Genomic DNA, 22,158 nt, shown 5'->3' on the forward strand with positions numbered 1-22,158 from the left:
TGGAACAGTGCCCCTGGCACCACCAGAAAGGTTCTCTGGTGACCCACGGAAGTATGCGGCATTCATCAATCAGTGCCGCCTTCATTTTCTTTGTAGGCCTGGAGCATTTCCAAACGACCAAGCTGGGGTAGCTTTTGTCTTATCATGCCTGAGTGGTAGTGCAGCAGATTCGTTGGTGCCGTTGGTAACCCATGACGATCCTCTATTACATGACTTTGGGGGGTTCCAGAGAGAAATGGAAAAACTTTTTGCTCGCCATACCCAGGGACAAGCAGTAGACAATGAACTCTTGTCCCTCCGACAGGGGAATCAGGACTTGTTAACGTACATTGCTACCTTCAACAGACTGGTTGCCGAAGCTAGGTGGCCAGAAAACAAAAGAACCATGTTATTCCATCGAGGCTTACGAGGCGAATCAAAGGACGTCTTAGCCCAGGTGGTTGATCCACCCAGAGACTGTGCAGAATTCATAAATCTGGTCGTGCAGCTAGACCACCTGTTACAGGACCAAAAGGTAGACCGGTCTAAGACGTACCATCGGACCGTGTATGTTCGACCAAGGGAAAACACACCCTGTGTACCTAAAAATGCTGTAGAACCCATGCAGATTGGAGGGATACGGCCTCCATTAACAAAACAAGAGCGGGACAAAAGAAGACAACAACAGCTTTGTTTGTATTGTGGGAAACCAGGACATTTCCTGAAGGACTGTCGAGTAAAACCCCCAAGAAGAACAGTCGGGGCCACAGAGAAGGATGAAGCTAAGGAATCGGAAAACTACCAAGCTCGACAAACGTAGAGGTCAGTTTGTTGAGTGAAAAGAAAGAGTTGCTGACCTCGCACTTTGCAATACCAGTGATCTTAATTATTCACCAACAGTCGTCAAGAATGTTGAAGCATACATCGATAGCAGAGCAGTTGGAAATTATATTGATCAAGAACTGGCAGCAGAGATGGGGCTTCCTTTGTGTTCTAAGCCAACTATGGACAAGGTAACTACTGTGGATGGGACAGAAATCACTTCCGGACCAGTAACCCAGTGCACAGCCAGGGTAACCTTGCTGTGCCAGGACGGACATCGGGAGTCTATTTCATTCGATCTAATCAAGGCACCTCAGTTCAGGCTAATACTAGGGATGCCATGGTTGGTTGCTCACAACCCTTTGATAGACTGGCGGGCACAAAAATTAACCTTCCCCAGTGACTGCTGCTCTGCCTGCTATTACCAAGAGGAGAAACCCGACGTCTGTATCCCCATGACTCCCGGAGCAACAGTATCAACCCTGGGAGCAACTAATACCTTGCCAAGTGAATACCATGATTTCCAGGATGTTTCCGAAAGGACCAAGCCAATACATTGCTGCCGCACAGGCCCTATGACTGTCAGATCGACCTTGTTCCTGGTGTACAAATCCCTTGCGTCAGGATCTACGCTCTCACAGAACCAGAATACCTTCATTTGAAATCCTATTTAGACCAGTACCATGCAAACAGATTTATCCATCCTTCGAAGTCCCCTGCAGCCAGTCCTTTGTTCTTCATACCGAAAAAGGAAGGAGACTTGAGAACCTGTATTGACTACCGCACATTCAACCAGATCACTGTGAAGAACCACTACCCCTTGCCACTTATCCCTGAGATGCTAGACCAAGTTAAAGATGCCCAGATTTATACCAAATTGGATCTTCAAGGAGCGTACCACCTGGTCCGAGTCAGAAAAGGAGATGAATGGAAAATCGCCTTCTGTACTAAGTACGGCTTGATTGAATATCAAGTCATGCCCTTCGGGTTATGCAACGCTCCTGCGGCATTCCAGTATTTCATGAATGACGTCTTAACAGAGTTAATTGATGTGTGCGCCTTAGTGTACATAGACAACATCTTAATATACTCAGCCTCGGAACAAGATCAAGTCAGGCACGTTCGTTCAGTCCTCACCAAGCTCCGTCAACATCGCTTGTTTGCAAAGCTTGAAAAATACTTTTTTCACATCACCGAAGTAGAATTTCTTGGTTTTATCCTTACTTCAGGAGGCATCAGAATGGACGTGCACAAGGTAGATGCCATTCTGAAATGGCCTTCACTGACGTCTCTGAAAGGGATACAAAGCATGCTGGGCTTTGCGAACTTCTACCGCTGGTTCATCCCAGACTTCTCTCAGGTTGTGCACCGAATCACAGTACTATTTCGAAAAAACAATAAAAAGTTTGCTTGGACCGAAGAAGCAGAAGAAGCCTTTCAGGAACTTAAACAAAGGTTTACCCCCGCTCCAATCCTGCGATATCCTCGTCCAGACCTCCCTTATGTTGTTGAAACTGATGCGTCCAGTCTCGCAATGGGGGTTGTCCTTTCACAGAAAGATCCAGAAACCGGCCAGCTACATCCTGTGGCCTTCTTGTCGAAAAAGTTCTCACCTCCAGAGATTAATTATACCATCACCGACAAGGAACTCCTGGCTATCAAATCCGCCTTTAAAGCCTGGAGGCACTACCTTCTGGGGGCCAGACACACCATTAAAGTCATCACAGACCACCGAAACCTGCAATATCTCAAAACAGCCAAGGCCCAGTCCTCGCGCCAATTACAGTGGGCCCTTTTCTTCGCCGAATATGATTATGTAATCACATTTTAATCAGGAGTCAGAAACGGAAAGGCGGATGCCTTATCTCGCATGGGCATAGATGAAATACTATATACAACTCCAGACCCAGTACCTATTATACCTGAAGACAAATACTTGGGTATCATGACAGCCTTAACACAAGTAGAACTACGAAAAGAAATCCAACGGACAATGAATCCTGAAGCCGACCTCGCATGGAAAACTCAAGGAGAACAATAACCCATCAAGGACCATCTACCCTTTTTTAGGGATCGCCTATATGTACCCAAGAAGGAATTACAACAGCATATTATTTCAAACAATCACGATTCACTGATCGAAGGGCATCCTGGGATCACCAAAACCCTAGCTAAGGTGAAAGAGAACTTTTGGTGGCCTACCTGGTGTAAGGACATCATTCAGTATATTCAGTCCTGCGGTATCTGCGCACAAAATAAATCACAGAAACAAAAACCATCTGGTCTCCTACAACCATTGGACATTCCTCCAGTTCCATGGCACACTCTTTCCCTTGACTTCATCACTGATCTACCTCCAAGCCAAGGGTTCAACACCATCCTTGTAGTTGTGGACTTATTCTCGAAGATGGCCCATTTTATTCCTCTCAAAGGCCTCCCAGACGCAGCAACTTTAGCAAAAGTGTTCCTGGAGGGCGTGGTTAAGCTACATGGCTTCCCTTTGGTTCTGGTCTCTGATCGAGGCAGCCAGTTTGTTTCAAACTTCTGGAAAAAAGTTGTGCAATTCCGCAGATCGGCATTCGGCTATCTACCAGTCACCATCCCCAAACGGACAGCCAAACTGAGAGAACCAATCAGACACTCGAGCAATATTTACGGTGCATGCTGCACCACGAACAAAGGAATTGGAAAGACCTACTATGGATAGCCGAACATGTATATAACAATTCTTTGCATTCAAGCACGGGACAAACGGCTTCTATACCCTTTATGGCAGTCATCCACGTACCTCTGAACTAGACCTTCCAGCCAGCTTGGAAATGCCAGCGGTAAAGACTCTACACACAACCATTACTCAGGCTTTCAAAGGACAAAGGAACACCTTATTCATGCCAAAGAAAAACAAAAGAGATTCGCCGTCCAACACCAGAAAAAAGCCCCTAATTATCAAGTAGGAGACAAAGTTTGGTTAGCCGCAAAATTCGTACCCATCAAGGGAACCCGGACCTTTCATCCCAGATTCTAAGGACCCTATACCATTAAGGCAATTATCAACCCAGCAGCCATGAAACTGGATTTACCACCTAATCTACACATCCACCCGGTATTCTATGTGTCCCTCCTGAAACCAAGGCAACCAGGCTCACGGATTGGGACACCACCTAAGCCCATACTTGTTGACGGAGAACCAGAATTCGAAGTCAAAGATATCTTGAACTCTAAATACTCTAGGACCAAGCTATATTATCTTGTTGATTGGAAAGGATTTGGAGCCCAGTGAGAATATCCACGCACCACGTCTAATCAGGAAATTCCATCGGAACTTCCCAAACAAACCTGGGACAGACAGAAGGAACACCATGGGAGGGGCCTTAGGGGGAGTGCTGTCACAACCCTCGCCCAAAACCCCCTATGGCAAACCCATTGGCCAGGTGGAGTCAGGACTCGGGACTCTAGAGCCTGGCATCCTCTGCAAAAGCCCTCATGGGGCCTGTCCTGGCGCCTATGGCGCCAAGCTCATACACCATGAAAAACAATATGCTTGGGAACTACGTTATTGTATTGTCAGCCAACATGGAGGCCTCCACATAGCTTGGTTCCTAAGAACCAAGCTATGCGGTCTAGGGTTTTGGATGTGGTAGCCTAGGGACTACTCTACCTGGACTATTTTGTTGGGGCTATTTAAACCACACCCGAGCAAGACAACACGCTTCATGTTACTTGCAGCTTGCAACGTGACGCTCACCGTGTCCAGCTATTCCCTCGAACCTCGGAGAAGCAGAACCTGCAAGGAGACAAAAGGAACATCATTAGCAGCAGCATCTTACCTGCAGTCTTCATCTTTAAACACTTGCAGCTACTGAGAACAGCTTCCTCGAATCTGCACGCCTCCCGGACAGAACGACCTGAAAGAGGAAGATAGAGGCAACATTAAAGAAAGCAGTAGAGATATTTACAAATTACGAACTGCTCACAAGGCTTACCTGGCTGGTCGCCTCTCGGCTAGCACCACTCCGGACATTCCACTCATGCTGAAGAACACCGCGACATACAAGGAAGGAAAACACAGGTTAGCAAAGGCAAGAATTTGCAGCACTGCGCATAGCGCTTACTTACTGAATCATAGCGCTCTTAATGCGCCATCATTTATCAGCGGGGCTCAACCAAGCCAGTTCGCCGCACTGAAGCTCCGCACACCTAAGGGAGAAAAAAGAGACATTTTAAACAAAGAAAGACATGCAGGATAGCAACAAAAAGAACATCAATAAGACCTACCTGAACAATATCAAACGGGCCGGCGTCAGTGAAGTAACTGGACCGCACTTGCCCATGAAAGACAACGCGCCCCTGCAAAGAAGGCAGGACAGGGAGCACATCTAATTCTACCACAAGGTGAGGAGTGGGTGCCAGAGGGACTGAAATCATACGGGGTGGAGGGAGGATACTTTCCCCAGTCGGTCAGTCTTGAAAACAGTCCTCCTGTATTTTCAGGCAGAAACTTCCCCGCAGACCACACCAGGGCAAAGCTGAGAAGCATACAAGCGAGTAACCCGGCTGGGTGGCGTCCCTGTGGATACCAGGTGAGCGTAACACTAATTTCTTGGCTCGCCAGTCGATGTTAGGATTGGGAGCCACCAACCACGGCATCCCTAGAATCACCCGGAACTGAGAGGCCTTGATAAGGTCAAAGGCAATGGCTTCCCGATGTCCGTCTTGGCACAGAAGCGTCAATTCTGCTGTGCGCTGAGTTACAGGACCAGAAGCTATCTCCGTGCCGTCGACATTGGTGACCTTCTCACTTGTCGTTTTCTGACAGAGGGGAAGCCCCATCCTTGTTGCCAGGCCTTGGTGTATGTAGTTACCAACGGCTCCGCTGTCTATGTATGCCCCCACAGCATGCATCCGAGATGATTGTTGGTGACTGATCAAAATCACAGGCAGGGCAAGGTGTGAGGTCTGTGGCTCTTTTCCTTTGCTCGACAAACAGACCTCTACGCTTGCCGGGCCTGGAAGTTTTCCGACTCTTGTTCTCCTCCTTCTTTCTCTGTAGCTCCAACTTTTCTCCTAGGGAGTTTTACAGGACATTCTCTGAGGAAGTGACCTGATTTCCTGCAGTACAGGCATAATTGCTGTTGTCTCCTTTTGTCTCTTTCGGCCTTGGTTAATGGGCTCCATACCCCCCCAAGTTGCATGGGTTCCAAAGTGTTTCCTGAAGAATGCGGACTGTTCTCCTTTGAGCGTACATACACAGTCCGCGTTCTCCGTTATGCCTTGATCTGTCCTTCGATCTTGCAGCCTCTGGTCTAGCTGCACCACTAGGTTGATGAATTCTGCACAGTCTTTTGGTGGGTTTACTACCTGAGCTAGGACGTCTTTCGACCCCCACCCCCGTAATCCTCGATGGAATAACGTTGTTCATTTCTCCTCAGGCCACCCAGTTGCAACGATAAGTCTGTTAAAAGTGGTGATATATGTTAACAAATCTTGGCTGCCTTGGTGGAGGGACAGAAGTTCGTTATCCAGAGCTTGGCCCTGGGTATGTCGGGCGAACAGCTTCACCATCTCCTGGTGAAACCCCCTGAAATCCCGCAGGAGTGGTTCATCCTGGCTTACTAATGGTATGGACTAATCCGCGGCACTGCCAGTCAGATATGACAGAATGAAGGCAACCCGCGACTGATCGTTAGTAAAGGCTTCGGGTCTGCAAAGAAAATGGAGGCGGCACTGGTTCATGAATACTGCATATTTTCTTGGGTCCCCCATAAAACGTTCCGGTGGGGCCAAAGTAACTGCCCCAGGAAGGACCACCTGCACTGGATTGACGGATGTGACTGGAACCGACGGAATACTTCCTGGCAACAGAGCCTGCCCAGCCTGTGTTTGAAGCAATTGTCTGGCTAATTCATTGTTGCGGTCCTTGGTGACAATCAACTCCCTCCTAAGGGCATTGGTTTCTTGCCGGGCGGAGTGCACCTCGGCCCGAAATTCTCCCAGTAACTGGGCTAGCTGGTCAGTCTCTGATGTTTCCATGACGCCCAGGTGGATGTTTTAATTTGAGTCTTCGCAAACTGTTACGCCCACTTGATATCCACGGGGCCGCCACACGTACTGGATGGAGGTCTAAGCGCTATCCAAGACCCCTCTCTGCTTCGTTATGTGCCAGATGTTGGGTAGCGCCTATAACAGGGGAATGGAGGGGTAAGATGCTGGTTCTGTGATGGGTTAACTCCCACCTCCCTCTGGTCCAAATCCCCTCCCTTGGGGTTATTGCTCACCTTAGGTTCATGTGCATTGAACTCTCTGTCCTGCGTCTCTGTGCGGGGGCGTGTGGTTGTGCGGGCGCTCCGTGGATCTAGTTGCTTCACCGGCCAGTGCGCCCTTGTGTCGAGTCCAGACCGGCTGTGACTCCGACTCTGCTTGCTGTCTTCCAGGTGAGTTATAATGTCTTTTCCCTCTTTATTCTGTCTCTTTCTTTCCCTCCGTTTTCTCTGTCTTCTCTGCGTCTTGCTGCACTACGCTGTTCCCTAACAATGTCTCTTTCTGTTTTCACAGGGATGATTCCGATGGCGAAGACCACAGTGAGATATTGATGCGTGGAGCTCTGCGCTGTTTATTGGTGTTAATTATTAACCTGTGTTCTCTTCTCTTTGTACAGGTTGCAGTGATGTGCCCAAGTGATGAGCGATCAAAGCGCTGCTTGCCAAGGTAAGTGCTTTGTTAATGCTGACCTTATTCTTTCTCCCTTGCAGGTTGTGGTGAAACCCGGAGGAATAAGAGAAGCGCAGGGTGCTGCCAGGATTTGCTGCTTGCCCAGGTAAGAATTGTTATTAATGCTGTCCTTGTTTCTTTACCTTTGCAGGTTTATCCGGAGATGGGCGAGGTAAGCGAAGCGCAGGATGGATTCAAGACCGGCTACTTCACAGGTAAGTGTTCTTGCTGGCTAATGCTGTTCTTGTTCTTCCAGGATATTAATGGAATCCGAATCTAGGGCTTCAGGATCGGGCCACTGGAGAAGCAGATGAGCAGGAGCTGGACACAGTGAGCGTTACCCTGCAGGAGTGCAGAATAATGCAAAGCATGTTCTGCTGTTGGGTGTGGTTTAAATAGCCAGGGTAAAGTAGTTCCAGGCCAAGTAGTTCCAGGCCCAGCCACACCCAAAACACTCGACCGCATGGCTTGGTTCTAAAGAACTGCGCTGTGTAATAGGCCTCCATGTTGGATTAAGGTCCAAACTGGAATTGCTTTATTCCTGATAATGAGCCTGGCGCCAAAGGTGCCAGGACTGACTCCATGTATGTTTCTGATGGAGTTCTAAGGCCCTTGGGGCCAGTGTGAAGGGTTTTAGCCCAACTATTGCCAGTGGGCCGTTATACCTGAGGGGGTCAGGGGCATGGATCGTGACAGCATTAGTTTTTTGAAATATGACACAAGATCATCTTTCAGTTGAAGATTACATAGTTCTGGAGCTAGTGGAGGAGTCATTGGGATCCTCATGGGTATGCCCATTAGAATCTCGTGTTAACAGGCCATGCGTTCTGTTAACAGTATTTCAAATGTCCATCAAAACGAGAGAGAGAGCAGCTGGCCAGCTTAGGCCTGTTACATGGCACACATTGGCAAGGCAGGTTTTTAGGTCCCCCTTTCGAGCAGTGTAACTTTTGAAGAATACTTAAGACCTTGCAAATTTTGTGGACAATCTGTCCTGTGAAATGAGTGCCCCTGTCAGAGTTTAAGGATACTGGGAGGCCACAGCATGGGATGAACTCCTTAGCTACAGTGATCTAATAAACATATTTACAGGGGTAGGCCTCAATTTGTCTATGACGACCAGGACATATTCAAAGTAGCACATTTGGGCATTGCAATAAGTTAATTTGCAAATTCATGAAGGGCCCGTGGGGTGGGCCCTGTGTCCCCCGGGAGTGGTTCTGACAGGCTTTCCTGGGTTAAATTTAAGACAAGTGGTGCAGTGAGTATAGTACTTCTGTGCAATGGAGGTGACCTTGGGAGCAAACCAGTATCTTTGGACCTCAGTGGTACTTTTCCCCTTACTTGAATGTGGCACAGAGTGAGCAATACATGCCAGGTTATGGCATCAATGAATGGGGGGCCACTAACCAGTCCGTGCTCTCATTCCATAGGCGATCAGAGCAACACATACAACCTTTAGTTTCCCAGCACGGTTTCTCATCGTGGGGGGGTCGCCTCTTGCAGGTCCGCCAATATGGAAAGGGATGTTAGAGAGTCCTCAAATGAGAGGAGGAACAGCAGCAAATAATCACGAGCCTGAGGGCACATAATCAGTAGGCTGAGGGCTATGGAGAGCCGCGTTCTTTGCATGTCGTCTGTCAAAATGCATTTCCCTGCAAAATGCTGTCTGAACACCAAGTACGGACCTTACATTTCTCGATAGCATTAAGCAGTGCTTCAACATAGGGTGCATTGAGAATAGGTGTACCTTGTGCAGTGAGATAACCTCTCTGTTTCCATAATCATGTGTGATACCAAAGGCATAGTGGGAATCAGTGTGTATAGTGGCTGTGCGTTGTGTGGCAATAGTGCAGGCCCTGGTGAGGGCAATGAGTTCAGCAACTTGTCCTGATCTTACTGATGGAAACTGGAAGGCTTCTATGGGCTCAAAGGTAGTACAGACAGAATATCCTCCCTGTAAATTTCCTGTGGCATCTCTGAGACCCAACTCATCAACATAGAGTTCTAGGTCAGCATTGGGGAGGGGGACATCTTTGACGTCGGGACATGGAGAGGAAACAATGTCGACTGCAGCAAAACAATCATGTGGGTGGCCATCATGACGAGTGGGAAAAAGGGAGGCAGGATTGAGAGGGGTGCATGGGATGAGGGTGATATTGGTGGTGGAGGTGAGTAATTTTTCATACTTGGTGAGGCAAGTAGCTGATAGGTGTTGTGTTTTACCTCTGTTGAGTAGGGCCAATACAGAGTGGGGCATTGCCACGTTTATGTCGTGTGCCAGTGTGATGGTGTCAGCTTTGGAGAACAGGAGTGCAGCAGCATTCACCAGCCTTAGACATTTGGGAAATGCGGAGGATACCAGCTCTAAATGAGAGCTGAGGTAGGCAACTGGGCATTGTAGGTCCCCATGCTTCTGTGCGATCAAACCAAAATGGGCCTGCAAAGAAAGCTGGATGCTGTAGCAACATATCTGGATGAAAACCACCTGAAAGTCAACGTTTCCAAATCAAAAATTCTGACACTGACTGGAAAATGTGCACAAAGAATTACAGAGAAAAATAAATGGTACTTTAAAGGAGAGATTATCCCAGAAGACTCTAGTCTTGATTATATGGGGATCTCAATTAGTAACAGCAAAGTGAAGGCTTGCCAAGAATTTAGACTAAGAACAAAGATGAGAAGTTTTACTTTGCAGGGAAGAACAATCATTAGAAAATACTGTAAATTTACATTACAACCAGTAATAGACTTTTACAACATGAACATTTTTCCTATTATAACATATGGCACAGAAACTACCCTCCAGTTGTCCAAGGATCTCTGGGCCAAGTTAGAAGGGTTATTCTGGAGGGAGATACTGGCTCTCCCCTCGTGTATTTCCATTGACCTTATATGAGAAGAGCTGGGTCTGAACCCTTTATTAGCAATTGTGCAATGGAAAACACTTTTTTTCGTAAATGCCTCCTGAATAATTGGGAGGGAGGCTTCAAATTGTTGAATAAAGCTCTACGTGAGGACCCAGAAGACAATCTACAGATCTGGAAAAATTATTGCTTGAACATTCTTGCTGAGCTGAGACCTTAGAGGACGTTCTTATGACAAATCCTGGCAAAACTAAAAAACACTCTTAGACTTAGATTGGATCTATACAACAGAAAACGTTACATCATTGAGGCTGTACAGTCAGAAAGACCAGGCACATAGAGAAAGAGGAATTCCTGAACAATACCTGAACAGATTTCCTTGCAGACAGCACAGATCTGAGTTCATGAGACTTAGGTTGAACTGAATGCCAACAAAAGAAATTTTGGAAGTTAGCAAACCTAAAGCTTTGAGAGACTACGCTTGCAGGTGGTGCAGAGATCAAAAGGAGACTCTGCGCCATATGATCTTCCTTTGCCCTAGCCTGAAGAACCAGAGAAACAGATAGATGGGAAGATTTCTCTGGAAATCTGCAACAAGATCAGCTGATCACTGATGGTCAGCTGTTCTACAAGGGGAAGCTATTGCGCTGGTGTTCGCTGTTCTTGGCTTTCTGAAAGGGGTTTTTTCCAAGCTCGAAAAGTTGGAGGAGATTAACGATTGAAGTTCAGCTTAGAAGTTGCTCTTTGTCTTCTTCAGCATGTAGTATCAGCTATGACGAGACTTTATAACGTCATTTGGGTTCTGAATAGATTAAGTTGAATTCACACGGGAACTTTTCAAGCTCCCAAAGTGGGTTGATGTAGATGTCGACGATGTTGTTCTGTTTCTTTTTCTTTAAAAAAAAAATGTTGTGGTGTGTTAATCTTTTGTACAAGCTTAAGGTTATCAATTGTAAAGCCAAATGCTTACTAAAAGATAAAAATAAAATTACCCTCTTTCTCATCACAGAACAGAGGGAAGGATTTGGATTTAATCTGGGAGTGCAGGGCAGGGGCAATGGAGAGGGCAGTTTTAATTTTGGCGAAAGCAGTGGTGGACTCTTGAGACCAGGTAAGTTTATCAGGCAATGCATCTAAAAGCATCCTTTGCATGGGCGTGACAATGGAGGTATAATCCAGAATCCAAGGGTGGGAAAAATTGCTCATACCTAAAAAAGAGTTGCCTGCTGGTGTCAGGGATGGGACATTGCAGGATGCATGCAACACAGGAGGGGGAAAGGCGCCTAGCACTATGGGAGATGTCATGCCCTAGGTAACTGGGAGTGGGGAGACACCACTGGAGTTTGGACTTCTTATCTTGTGCCCTTTGGCAGTCAAGGCAGTGAGGAGAGTGTGTGAGTCAGTACCGCAAGCCTCAAAAGAGGGAGACGCTACCAGGAGATCATCTACATTTTGTAGCATGGTGGAGCCTTGTGGGAAGGAGATATCTTGGAGGTCTTCATGCAGTATGTGGGTGAAGAGGGAGGGGGAGTCAATAAAGCCCATGGGGAAGGATCTCTAGGTGAGCTGGCTCTGTTGGTGTATGTGAGGGCAAAGAGGTATCGTGGGTCTTTGTGGATTGGGACAGAAAATAATGCTGATGCATGATCAATGCATGTAAAGAAGGTGGTATTTGGAGGGAGGCATGAGAGGATAGTGATAGGATCTGGCACAACTGGCTGAGAAGGGATAACAGCCTTATTGAGAGCTCTTAAGTCATGCGTGAAACAGTATTTGTCTGTCACCTTTTTGGCCGGAGGTAGTATCGGGGTATTGCATGTGCTGGTGGTGTAGTATAAAATACCCTGGTCAAGGAGTGATTGAATGGCAGGCTTGATACTTTCTTCTGCTTGGGGTGAGATCCTGTACTGTGGCACTCATGGCAGAGGAACCTCAGGATTCAAGGTGACGTGTACTGGATTCGCTGAGATGATGTATCGCACATCATTTGCATGGGAAGCCCATAATGAGACAGGGAGTGAGTCAAGGAGGTGCTGCAATTTTATGGTTTGGGTGAGGGAGGCAGGAGACTCTGAATGGGTGGGTGGGAGTGAAGACTGTTGTAGGGGGAATAAACATTCCGCCTGTCTAGACTGTGGAACCTCTAGGTAAATACCATCCATGGAGCAATAAATGATACAATTAATTTTGCACCGTAAATCAATACCCAACAAGTTAGTAGGTGAACATGGGCCAAGGGGAAAAGCGTGTTGTTTAGAAATGTGACCAATTGAAACAGATAAGTTGTTTGACCCTGGGTGTGGGATCGTTGTCCCAGACATTCCAATAGCATTTACAATTTGATCAGAGATATTGACATAAGGAAATTCTGCTGCCCATAGTGGAGAGAGGTGGTCAAAGGTATCAACCAAACAGTGTACTTTTTGTCCGTGAATGTTACTTTGGAGATAAGGACCGGCCTGGTCCAGCGGGAGCAAAGCAGCAGCCAGCATGGCAGGGTCATTCTGGCAACGTCATTGTGGTCTGTAGGAGGGTTTATAGTCATAAAATCGAATACAATAATGTCGAAAGTAAAAAAATGGAAAAAATAATTTCGAAAAAAGAGTAGAATTTCTTTTTTATTATGTTTTTTAATCGAAATGGGGGGTTCCCTCCCAACCCCCCCTTTGTTTTACATGCGGAACCCAAAAAAAAAACAAAAAAAAAAATAAACATTTGACTTTTTTTTCCTGCCATTATTGTTTCACATTTTTTGTAATTCGACATTATTTATTCGATTTTATGACTGCACACACTGTAGGAGATCAGCATATCCTGGAGGCATTGGAGGAGGAGGAGGAGTCAGCGGGGCGATGGATTAAAATTGGAATTGCCAGAGGGAATGATAAAAATCATTTCTGGGAGCAGTGGGACCATATTGCCGTGGTCTGTGGGGTTTGGTAGGGGATTGCTGGATGAAGAGGCCGGTCTGCTTACAATATCTGCAAAATGGTTGCCCTGGTTGAGGTTGCTGGGTGGGCAAAAACAGATGTGAGTAAGTCTGTGGAGGCAGCTGGGCCTGGGCAAAAGGATGGGTTGGTTGAATGGGTAACACTATCCTACTCTTTTCTTTTGAGTTTGTCATGGAAGTGTTGGGAAGCTTGTAGTGCTTTTTCAATGGATTGAGCTTGCCACCCAATTTCTAAATTTTCAAGGTTATTGGAGATTTCCGGTTAGGAGGCTGTTAACAAAATGCGATACAAGGGCAGGTTGAGCCTGTCCACCAGCATAAGAAAAGCCGGAGTATTTAGTAAACCAGTATGTCAGTCTAGACAGGCAGTCAGCGAAGGGATTTAGACTGTTTAGTGTTTACAGGCTGCAATTTTGCTCCAGTCTGATTTGACTGGGTATTTCTGTTTGATGAGGGCGAGGAGTGCCTCCACAATAGCAGAAATGGCAGTGGCGGCAGGGAGAGCTTCAGGCCATTGGCGTTTGTTCACAAAAGAGTGTCTTTGAGTACTGCTCGGAGGAGCTGCTTAAGGTCCCCAATCGTGGGATCATAGCAGGCGATTACATTGGTCAATCGTTCCATGAATGCAGCAAGGTTGTCAGGCAGAGTGGGGAATTGTTGAGCCACATGGTAAAAGTCAGTGGAGCTCCATGGAGTGTGTATCCTCATTGGGGGATGTGCGCCATCTGTTTGGGGATAAGTGCGCATGTGCAGGAGGGAAGTGTCAGTGCCATTGGGCCAGGAGCCATGGAGGGTGGTGTTGGAGACACTAGAGCCGGCAGCCTCAATAGGGAATAGGGAAGATGGGTCAGTAAGGGAAGAGTGTGACAAGTCAATGTCCCTTCTAGCGAGGTGAGGCCTTGCAGTCAGTCAAAATTATTTCAACATGAAGCCATCAACATATTATTTTTGCAGATAGTCAGACATGTGCCTGTAGGATGACGTGGCAGCTGGGTCCATCGTGGGAGCAGGGGAGTGAATTTAGATTGAGGTGGGAAGTTACTGAGATTGGAACGAGTCCTGGGTGGTGAGTAGGGCCAGGTCGGAGGCATTGGGTGAGTGAAATTGTTGCACCCTCATGCGCATGTCATGCAAAGCGTGTAACTATATAGTGATACATGTGTGAGTATAGCAAAAGAGGGAGGCAAAGAAAATAGATAGAGGCCAAACTTGGCACATACCACAGTCGTAATACAATACAGCGCAACGCGCTTTAAAACACAGTGGCCACATTTGCAAACGCTAGGTGCACCAGACGAGAGCGGCAATCAGTGGGGGCAATGTTATTCCCCATTAAGGAGAGCCTGCTGGCAAAATTCAAGAGGCATCTGGAGTAAACAGAGGCAGCATATGTGGTAATAGCATACCACTTAAACACCTGGGAGTGGGGTGCAATGACAAGTCGCAGACAGTATTTAAAACCACGACTTCACAAGCCACCCAAAAAACCGACAGCCCAAATTATGGCCAACAATTCTACAACAGTGGTGTCCTGATAAGGCGATGGACAAAAGCAATGGAGTCTTTTCACAAGCTTGGGGGCCGTGTGACAAAACATAGAGAGGCTCTCATGAACTCGCCCTGCCCCAATGACCTGGCAATACTGTAACCTCTGTGCCTGAGACGGCACCCAAAAACCGATGTTACAATTAATTGTAATATTTACACAGATAAAACCCGTCCAGAGCTCACGTTGCACGTAGGGGCATAGGCATGACCCTTTTAAACACTGGAACCTTACTTAAACCATGGACCTTGGGACAGCGCCCAGGGGCCACTGGCTGCAATGCACAAGATCACACAACCAGATAACAAATGCTGTGGTAAATGCAGTGCAAAAATGCAGCAGTTTACGTTCAGACCACTCAGATTAGACAAATGACACAAAATGAACAGATGCAGTACTGTACAGGTAATGCGACAGATGACACAAACTTTGCAGCTGCAGAACTGTACACCTAATGACAACTGGAGGTGAGGCGGGTGATAGAGCAATTAAAATGATGGAGCTGTGACTTTTATCACCAACGATGTGCATTATAAACACAGCAAAGCTGACCTTGTGCATGGTGTGCAAAAAAAGGGAAGCATGTGCCAGTACTGGCAGCTACAGTTCCTAGTTGAACTGAAGAGCGAAAAAGAGGAAAAGCCAATGCCCTCATCTGCAGGGCCTGGCAGAGGAAAAAGGGGAAGTGGTTGTGGCACAGTTTGAATGCAGTGATAAGTATCTTGGAAGGTGCCTCTAGGCATTTTATAAGAGCTAGAGTGTGAGTATTTTACGTTCTTAATTGTGTGCCCGGTAATACGTGAACATTACCTGTGGATCATCCAGTGTGTACTCTGCACCCTACTGGTCTCTTGAATGGGGCACCATTCAGACAGTTTCCTACAGGATAAGCCTGTGAAAGCTACTGGAACTGTGGGCAGAATCACAGAGCGCAGTCTCTGCACTGAATCCAGGAAACCATGCAAATGACAATGAGCACCAGGACAATGCAAAGTATGAAACTGATAGATGCAGTGAACATCATTTAGGCATATAATGAAACCAACATAACTGATGATATTATTTCATAGACTGGCACATGCATTACAATACAAAACATGTGGTGAGAGGGGTACCAAGAGGTCCAGATGGGCATCAACAAAAACAATGACACCTGCATCCAGCCAACAGAGAGATACAATGGCATGGAGACAGTGCAAATACAGAAATAAAACAGGTTGGTTTACCCATCACCAGAGGTTGCAGGAATACAAATGTTTCTATATCTGTACCACCCCACCCAGTATGCCTGCAGACCATCAAATAAGTGTGCACGTCATCGGTGGTCTGCAGGCATCCCAGGAGGCAAGCAGAATGGAACGTGTCAAGGCAGCATCTCATAAGGAAGTCCCCTAAGAACCTTCTCCCCAAGGAGGGATCGGTTTCCGGTAGGAACCCCACAGCACAGCAATGAAAAGAAGAGTCTGGACACCATCCTAATAGGCAATCCAAGTTTCTTATGGGAGAGAACAGTGCAGCAAGTATTGTTTTGTAGTATGACAAGTGACACAGCAGTTGTCAGACAGAGCGCTCTGCCGGTGTTGGGTCAGAGCTTTTCTTATAGAGTATGACAAGTTTCCATGACATTTGTAGACATTTGGTAATACTAGGAAGTAGACATTTTTTGTGAAGAAGCCTTGCGGATGCATGCAGGGTACATTGTGTAGCAAGATCAGTAAGCAACTTTGGCGTAAACAACTGAATACTCCTTAAAAGGAGGTATTTGTACACAGCTATGGAAAGGTACTGGGAGCTGGTGTCTCATGGGTACTCGAGGGTTGCATTAGGTCAGGGCCTGCTGAGCCAAGGCACGGTGTGGGTATGACAGGAGAGCCGGGTGTAGCAAGAGGCCTCAGGATAAGACAAGGCTAAGACATGGTGAAGGATCTGTGGTCTAAAGCGGGAGAGGGTGATTGCTAGGAGGTATAGTATCAGGACAATCCTGCCACATCAGTAATGATAATGATGTGTTATTTATATAGCGCCTTTCTCCAAAGTGCTTTACAGAGCACATATTTATATACAATATCACCCAACTGAAATTGGTACTCATTTATCGACCCCGGAAGGATGAAAGGCTGAGTTGGCGTTGCGGGGATTCGAACCTGCGATCTGCAGATGACGCTCAGATCGCAGCAGTGAGCGCTCAACCCGCTGAGCTATCTTACCGGCAGTAGGAAACACCCCATCCCTGCTAACTGCATAAACCTTTCCAATACCACGAAGCTATACGAGAATACAGCAATCTCCCACAAAGTTAACTTCCATGACACCAGAATTTCAAACGCAAGCTCTAGCGCCAAAGAACTCTTCTCTATTTTAAGAGAATTGGAAAACCCTGTCGCTTCAAACACCCAGACTAGGTCTAGCAAATCTTGGTGCTCCATTATCCAAGATGCCCTTGCCCACAAAATGTACCTTCTATGCAACAAAATGAATGTACAAAAACACAACTAGGCACCACGTCCCCACCACCGGCTCTGTCCTGATGCCCCCAGACCCTCCAAATCCCACCCTGCCATCCCCATTCACCTTCTCCCAGGTAACCCAAGCAACTGCCCTGGATTCCATCCAGTCATTGAAACACTTAAGCTGAAAGGGAGACTCTTGCCTGGCAAACACTGTCAAGCTCTGTTGCACTACCATGGTCCCCATCATTACTAACTTCATCAATGCCTCATTCAGGGCCAACATCGCTCCCATCAGTATCAAAACACTTTTGGTCACTCCGCTCCTCAAAAAAAAACCATCACTGCCCCCTTCCTGCTCAATATTCTCGATGGCGTTGCCTACTACCAAGTCCAACAATTACCCGAACGCCATCACCTCTTTGGAGCAAAACAGTCTGGCTTCTGCCCCAAACACAGCTCCGAAACAGCCCTACTCAACCTCAAAATGCAGCAGCATCCTTGACTCAGGTAACTTAGTAATTCTTCTCCTCCTTGATCTCTCAGCAGCGTTTGACCTTGTGGACCATGACACACTAGGCCAGCAACTTAGCTCACATTTCCACTTCTCCATAGTTGCCGGCACCTGGGCCAAATCATTCCTTAGTGAAAGCACTTTGAGAGTCTTCATTGATAATTCAGCAGCTGACCCTATCCCAGTTCCCATTGGTGTTCGCCAAGGCTCCTGTCTGTCACACACCCTCTACAACACCTACACCAAACCTTGATTCAACATCCTTGCCTCCCTTGGTATTATCTACACTAACTTTGCTGATGAAATCCAAATTTTCATCCGTATTACAGACAACCATTCAGATGACACTGCTACCATTAATAATGTTTACAGCACTATTCAAAATTGGATGGCTGTTCATGACCTCTGCCTCAAGGATGACAAAACAGATCTACTCATTGTAGGTTCACCCCACTGCCTCAAAAACCTTGACACAGCCTATTCCCCATTTCTTGTTGATGGCACTGTAATACCGGTCCTCAAGCAGGTCAAAACTTTGGGGTCTACCTGGATGCAAACCTATATATGACTAAACACATTAACACCCTTACCTCATCAACAGCTTATACCTCTAAACTCATTTCCCTGAGTAGACAATTTCTCTTAACAAGTAACTGCCTTACGCTTGCAAGAGCCATTATATTCAGAAAACTAAATTACTGTAAGGTTTTCCTCATGGTCACATCAGCAACTAACCTTGCCAAGCTACAACTCCTCCAAAATAAAGCCTGGCGGGCAGCACTGGGTCCACATAACTCTGACCACATCTTAGTAATACAGAGAGAAGCCCACTGGCTGCCCATTAAAGCCTGCATTGACTTTAAAACATTGACTATTGCTTAACACTGCATCTACAAAGAAGCCCCTTGCTACCTGAACAATAGCACTGCCAAGAGACGGCATGTGCGTTCACTACAATCATTCAATAACATCTCTCTTGTCACTCCTTGATTCAAAAATTCCAGAGCACGAGGCATAAGCTTCTGCGTTACTGCCCCCTCTCTACCTTCTAACATCAGAAATGAGCGTTCCTACCCTGCCTTCAAGAGGCTTGTGAAAGCTTTGCTGTTTGACAAATATGACTAACTTTACTCCTTACTATGCTGCTATGTGGTTTCTTACTGTCTCTTCTGTACAAATGATATTTACCTCACATTTTTAGCACACATGCTCTGTTGTACGAGGCACACACAAAATTAGGGAAAACCAGCATACATCAATTTCCCTCTATCTACTTGTATGGGCTCAACTGGCCTGGGAAATCTTTGTCATGAGCCAGAAAATGTAATTTACTTTCGTATGATCACTTCCCAGAAACCTCTGATTGTACCAGTCTTGGGGACACAGTAGCGTGAGAGGTATGAACACAGTGTGGCTGTTGTACAGCGGTGCAATTCTGACTACTGTACATTTTTGGTTTTTAGATACATAAATTGCTTCTCTTCTAATAACATATATCACCTGTCAACAGTATTCCTGCATCTTGTTATCTATCACTTCTAATTGTTTAATTGTTCTGCCCAGGAGAGAGACAGTTCATAAAGGAAAGAAGACTACACACTATGTAAATATATGCTACTTGCAGGTATAACAAACATCCCTGGCAGATATTTTAAAACACATTAATATTCTTAAAGATTGTTCAGAATAAACTGGACATGCAGACTAGAAAAGGCTTGTAATGGGAACAAATTGTTGGGCCTGGCCCACTCACGCCTTCTCCGACATTCACACCAATGATACGCGGAGCAGCAGTCTGCTTCAACCTTCTTTATTCCCTGCTTACATTCGACTGCCTCCTCTCTTCCCTGTCCCGCCCCTTCCGCCCTCCTCCCGCTCTGATGTGTGTGTTTCCCTTAAAGGGGACTGTCATGATCTCTGCTTCCAAAAGGTCAGGGTTTTCCCAACTCCCTTGGAAGCAGATCCATAACCCAGGTTCCGAGTGCCAACCAGTCCCAATTGGGACCTTTTGGACCCAGTCCTGGCGCCAGTGGCACCAGGCTCATAAATATGCCCAGTCCCAGCGCTGGAAGCGCCGGGCTCATAATGCTTGGATGGACTTACCTGCAGCAGACCATGCTGCTTACTTGCCTGCCGGTTGAGCCTCTGATCCTCTTCTGTTTGGAGCTACTTTTCCTGTTGGGTGGGGCAGGAGCCACTCCCTAGGTTCAGAACACTTGAACTCTCCTGGAAAGCAGGAACTCTTTTCTTACCTAGGCGTGGCTGCGGAAGGAGACACCTAAGCACTACAGGAGGCTATTTAAACCACACCCGATGGATGAATCTTGCTTTGCGTTATTCTGCATCCTCTGCAGCAGAACGCTCATCGTGTCTTCTGCATCTGATCCTGGGCCTAAGGAAAAAGGCTTACCATCCTGAATCTAGTCTTCAGCAACACCTATAAAGACAAGAAAGAACAGGTTAGCATTACGGTCTTCAGTGACAGCTCTTCACTTACCTGGTCCATCGGCTGTCACCAACGCCTCGCGCTGCATTCCGACATCTGAAAGACAAAGGCTTACCTACTCTTCGTGCGCTCCGGAGGTCTTCACACTGCATTCCGGCATCTGAAAGACAAAAGCTTACCAACTCTTTGCACGCTCCGGAGGCCTTCGGCGCTGCATCCCGCATCTGAAAGACAAAACAAGGTGCGTTTAAAGACATTGGGGAACTTTAATACTCACGTGCCATTACTACTTTCCACATCTAACCTAGTGGGTATTCCGGCACCCTGCAGTCGCTCCGAACTTGTACCTGCAAAATAAAAAGACAGTTAGAGCGCATCGTGAAGCAGGCAACAAGCGCTTACTTACGTGCTTCCAGGCGCTTCTATTCATCACATGGGCTCCATCTTCAACTCACTTCAGCCCGTCATCCACCATCGCCGGAACCCTGCAAAACAAGAGACATCATTACTAAAGACTTTAAAGACATTAGAATTACTCGAAACTTACCGTTCGTGCAGTAAACGACGGACAGCAGTCCTCTGAAGTCAAGAGGCCTGCTCCCCTTATCCAGTGAAGAAACTGGTTACAGCACCCTGCCCCGAGGCAGATGGAGAGCACGGCGTTCACTTACCTAAGATGAGAGCGTTAACCTTTGGCGTTCTACAGGAGAAGAGAAAGGGAAGAAGAGAGAGACATTCAATAACCCAGTTCATTAATCCCATATTTTCTATCTGCAGACATCTTACCCTTCGAGTCAGACATACAGTGCACAGAGGTCCAGCCCAAAGAGCCAGCCGTGTGTTACACATCACCTTTGAAGATACGGTATACGCCCAGTCAAGACCGTCGTTACAGAACGCAAAGCCTACCACAAAACTCCCGTCCAGGCGCTATGGAAACCTCGAATACCGACCAACTAGCCCAGCTACTTGGGGAACTAAGGGCAGAAGTGCATGCAGCCCGTCAGGAAACGAACGCTCTAAGAAGGGAACTGATTATTTCCAAGGAGCGAACAGATGATCTCGCTAGACAATTGCTACAGTCACAAGCCGGACAGACCCCGTTACCCGCATCTGGGGGAAATCTTCCTTCTACATCCTCTATGAATCCAGTGCAGATCAACCTACCTGGGAATGTACCTCTGGCTCCGCCCGAACGATTTTCTGGTGACCCAAAGAGGTTTGCAGTATTTATCAATCAGTGCCGGTTGCATTTCTTATGCCGGCCAGCAGCCTTTCCAACTGATCAAGCTAAAGTAGCTTTCGTGCTTTCGTACCTTAGTGGCAATGCGGCAGATTGGTCGATCCCTCTAGTAAATCAAAATGATCCGGTCCTCCATGATTTTCAAGCTTTTCAGCTCAGTATGGAAAAACTGTTCGCAAGACATTCACAGGGGCAGGCCTTGGACAATGAGCTTCTTTCGTTGCGACAAGGTAATCAAGACCTTTTGGCTTATATTGCGTCTTTCAACAGACTGATAGTGGAAACTCAATGGCCTGAGGACAAAAGGATTACGCTGTTTTATAGAGGTCTACGTGGAGAGCTCAAAGATGTGTTAGCCCAAGTAGTGAATCCCCCACAAGATTGTTCGGACTATATAGACTTAGTCGTTCAAATAGATCACAGACTGCAGAACAGGAAGGCCGATCGTTCCAAGTTTGATGCTCGAGTATTTTCCAAACCGCCAACTCCTTCCAAAGGAGTAGACTCCTGGGAACCCATGCAAATAGGGGGTCTGAAAGGTCCTCTAACACAAAAGGAGCGGGAAAGGAGAAAACAGTTGCAATTATGCCTCTATTGCGGAAACTCAGGGCACTTTCTTCGAGACTGTCTGGTGAA

Source organism: Ambystoma mexicanum, chromosome 8, assembly GCF_040938575.1.
Source record: "Ambystoma mexicanum isolate Mex_15411 chromosome 8, UKY_AmexF1_1, whole genome shotgun sequence".
NCBI classification, from domain to species: domain Eukaryota; kingdom Metazoa; phylum Chordata; class Amphibia; order Caudata; family Ambystomatidae; genus Ambystoma; species Ambystoma mexicanum.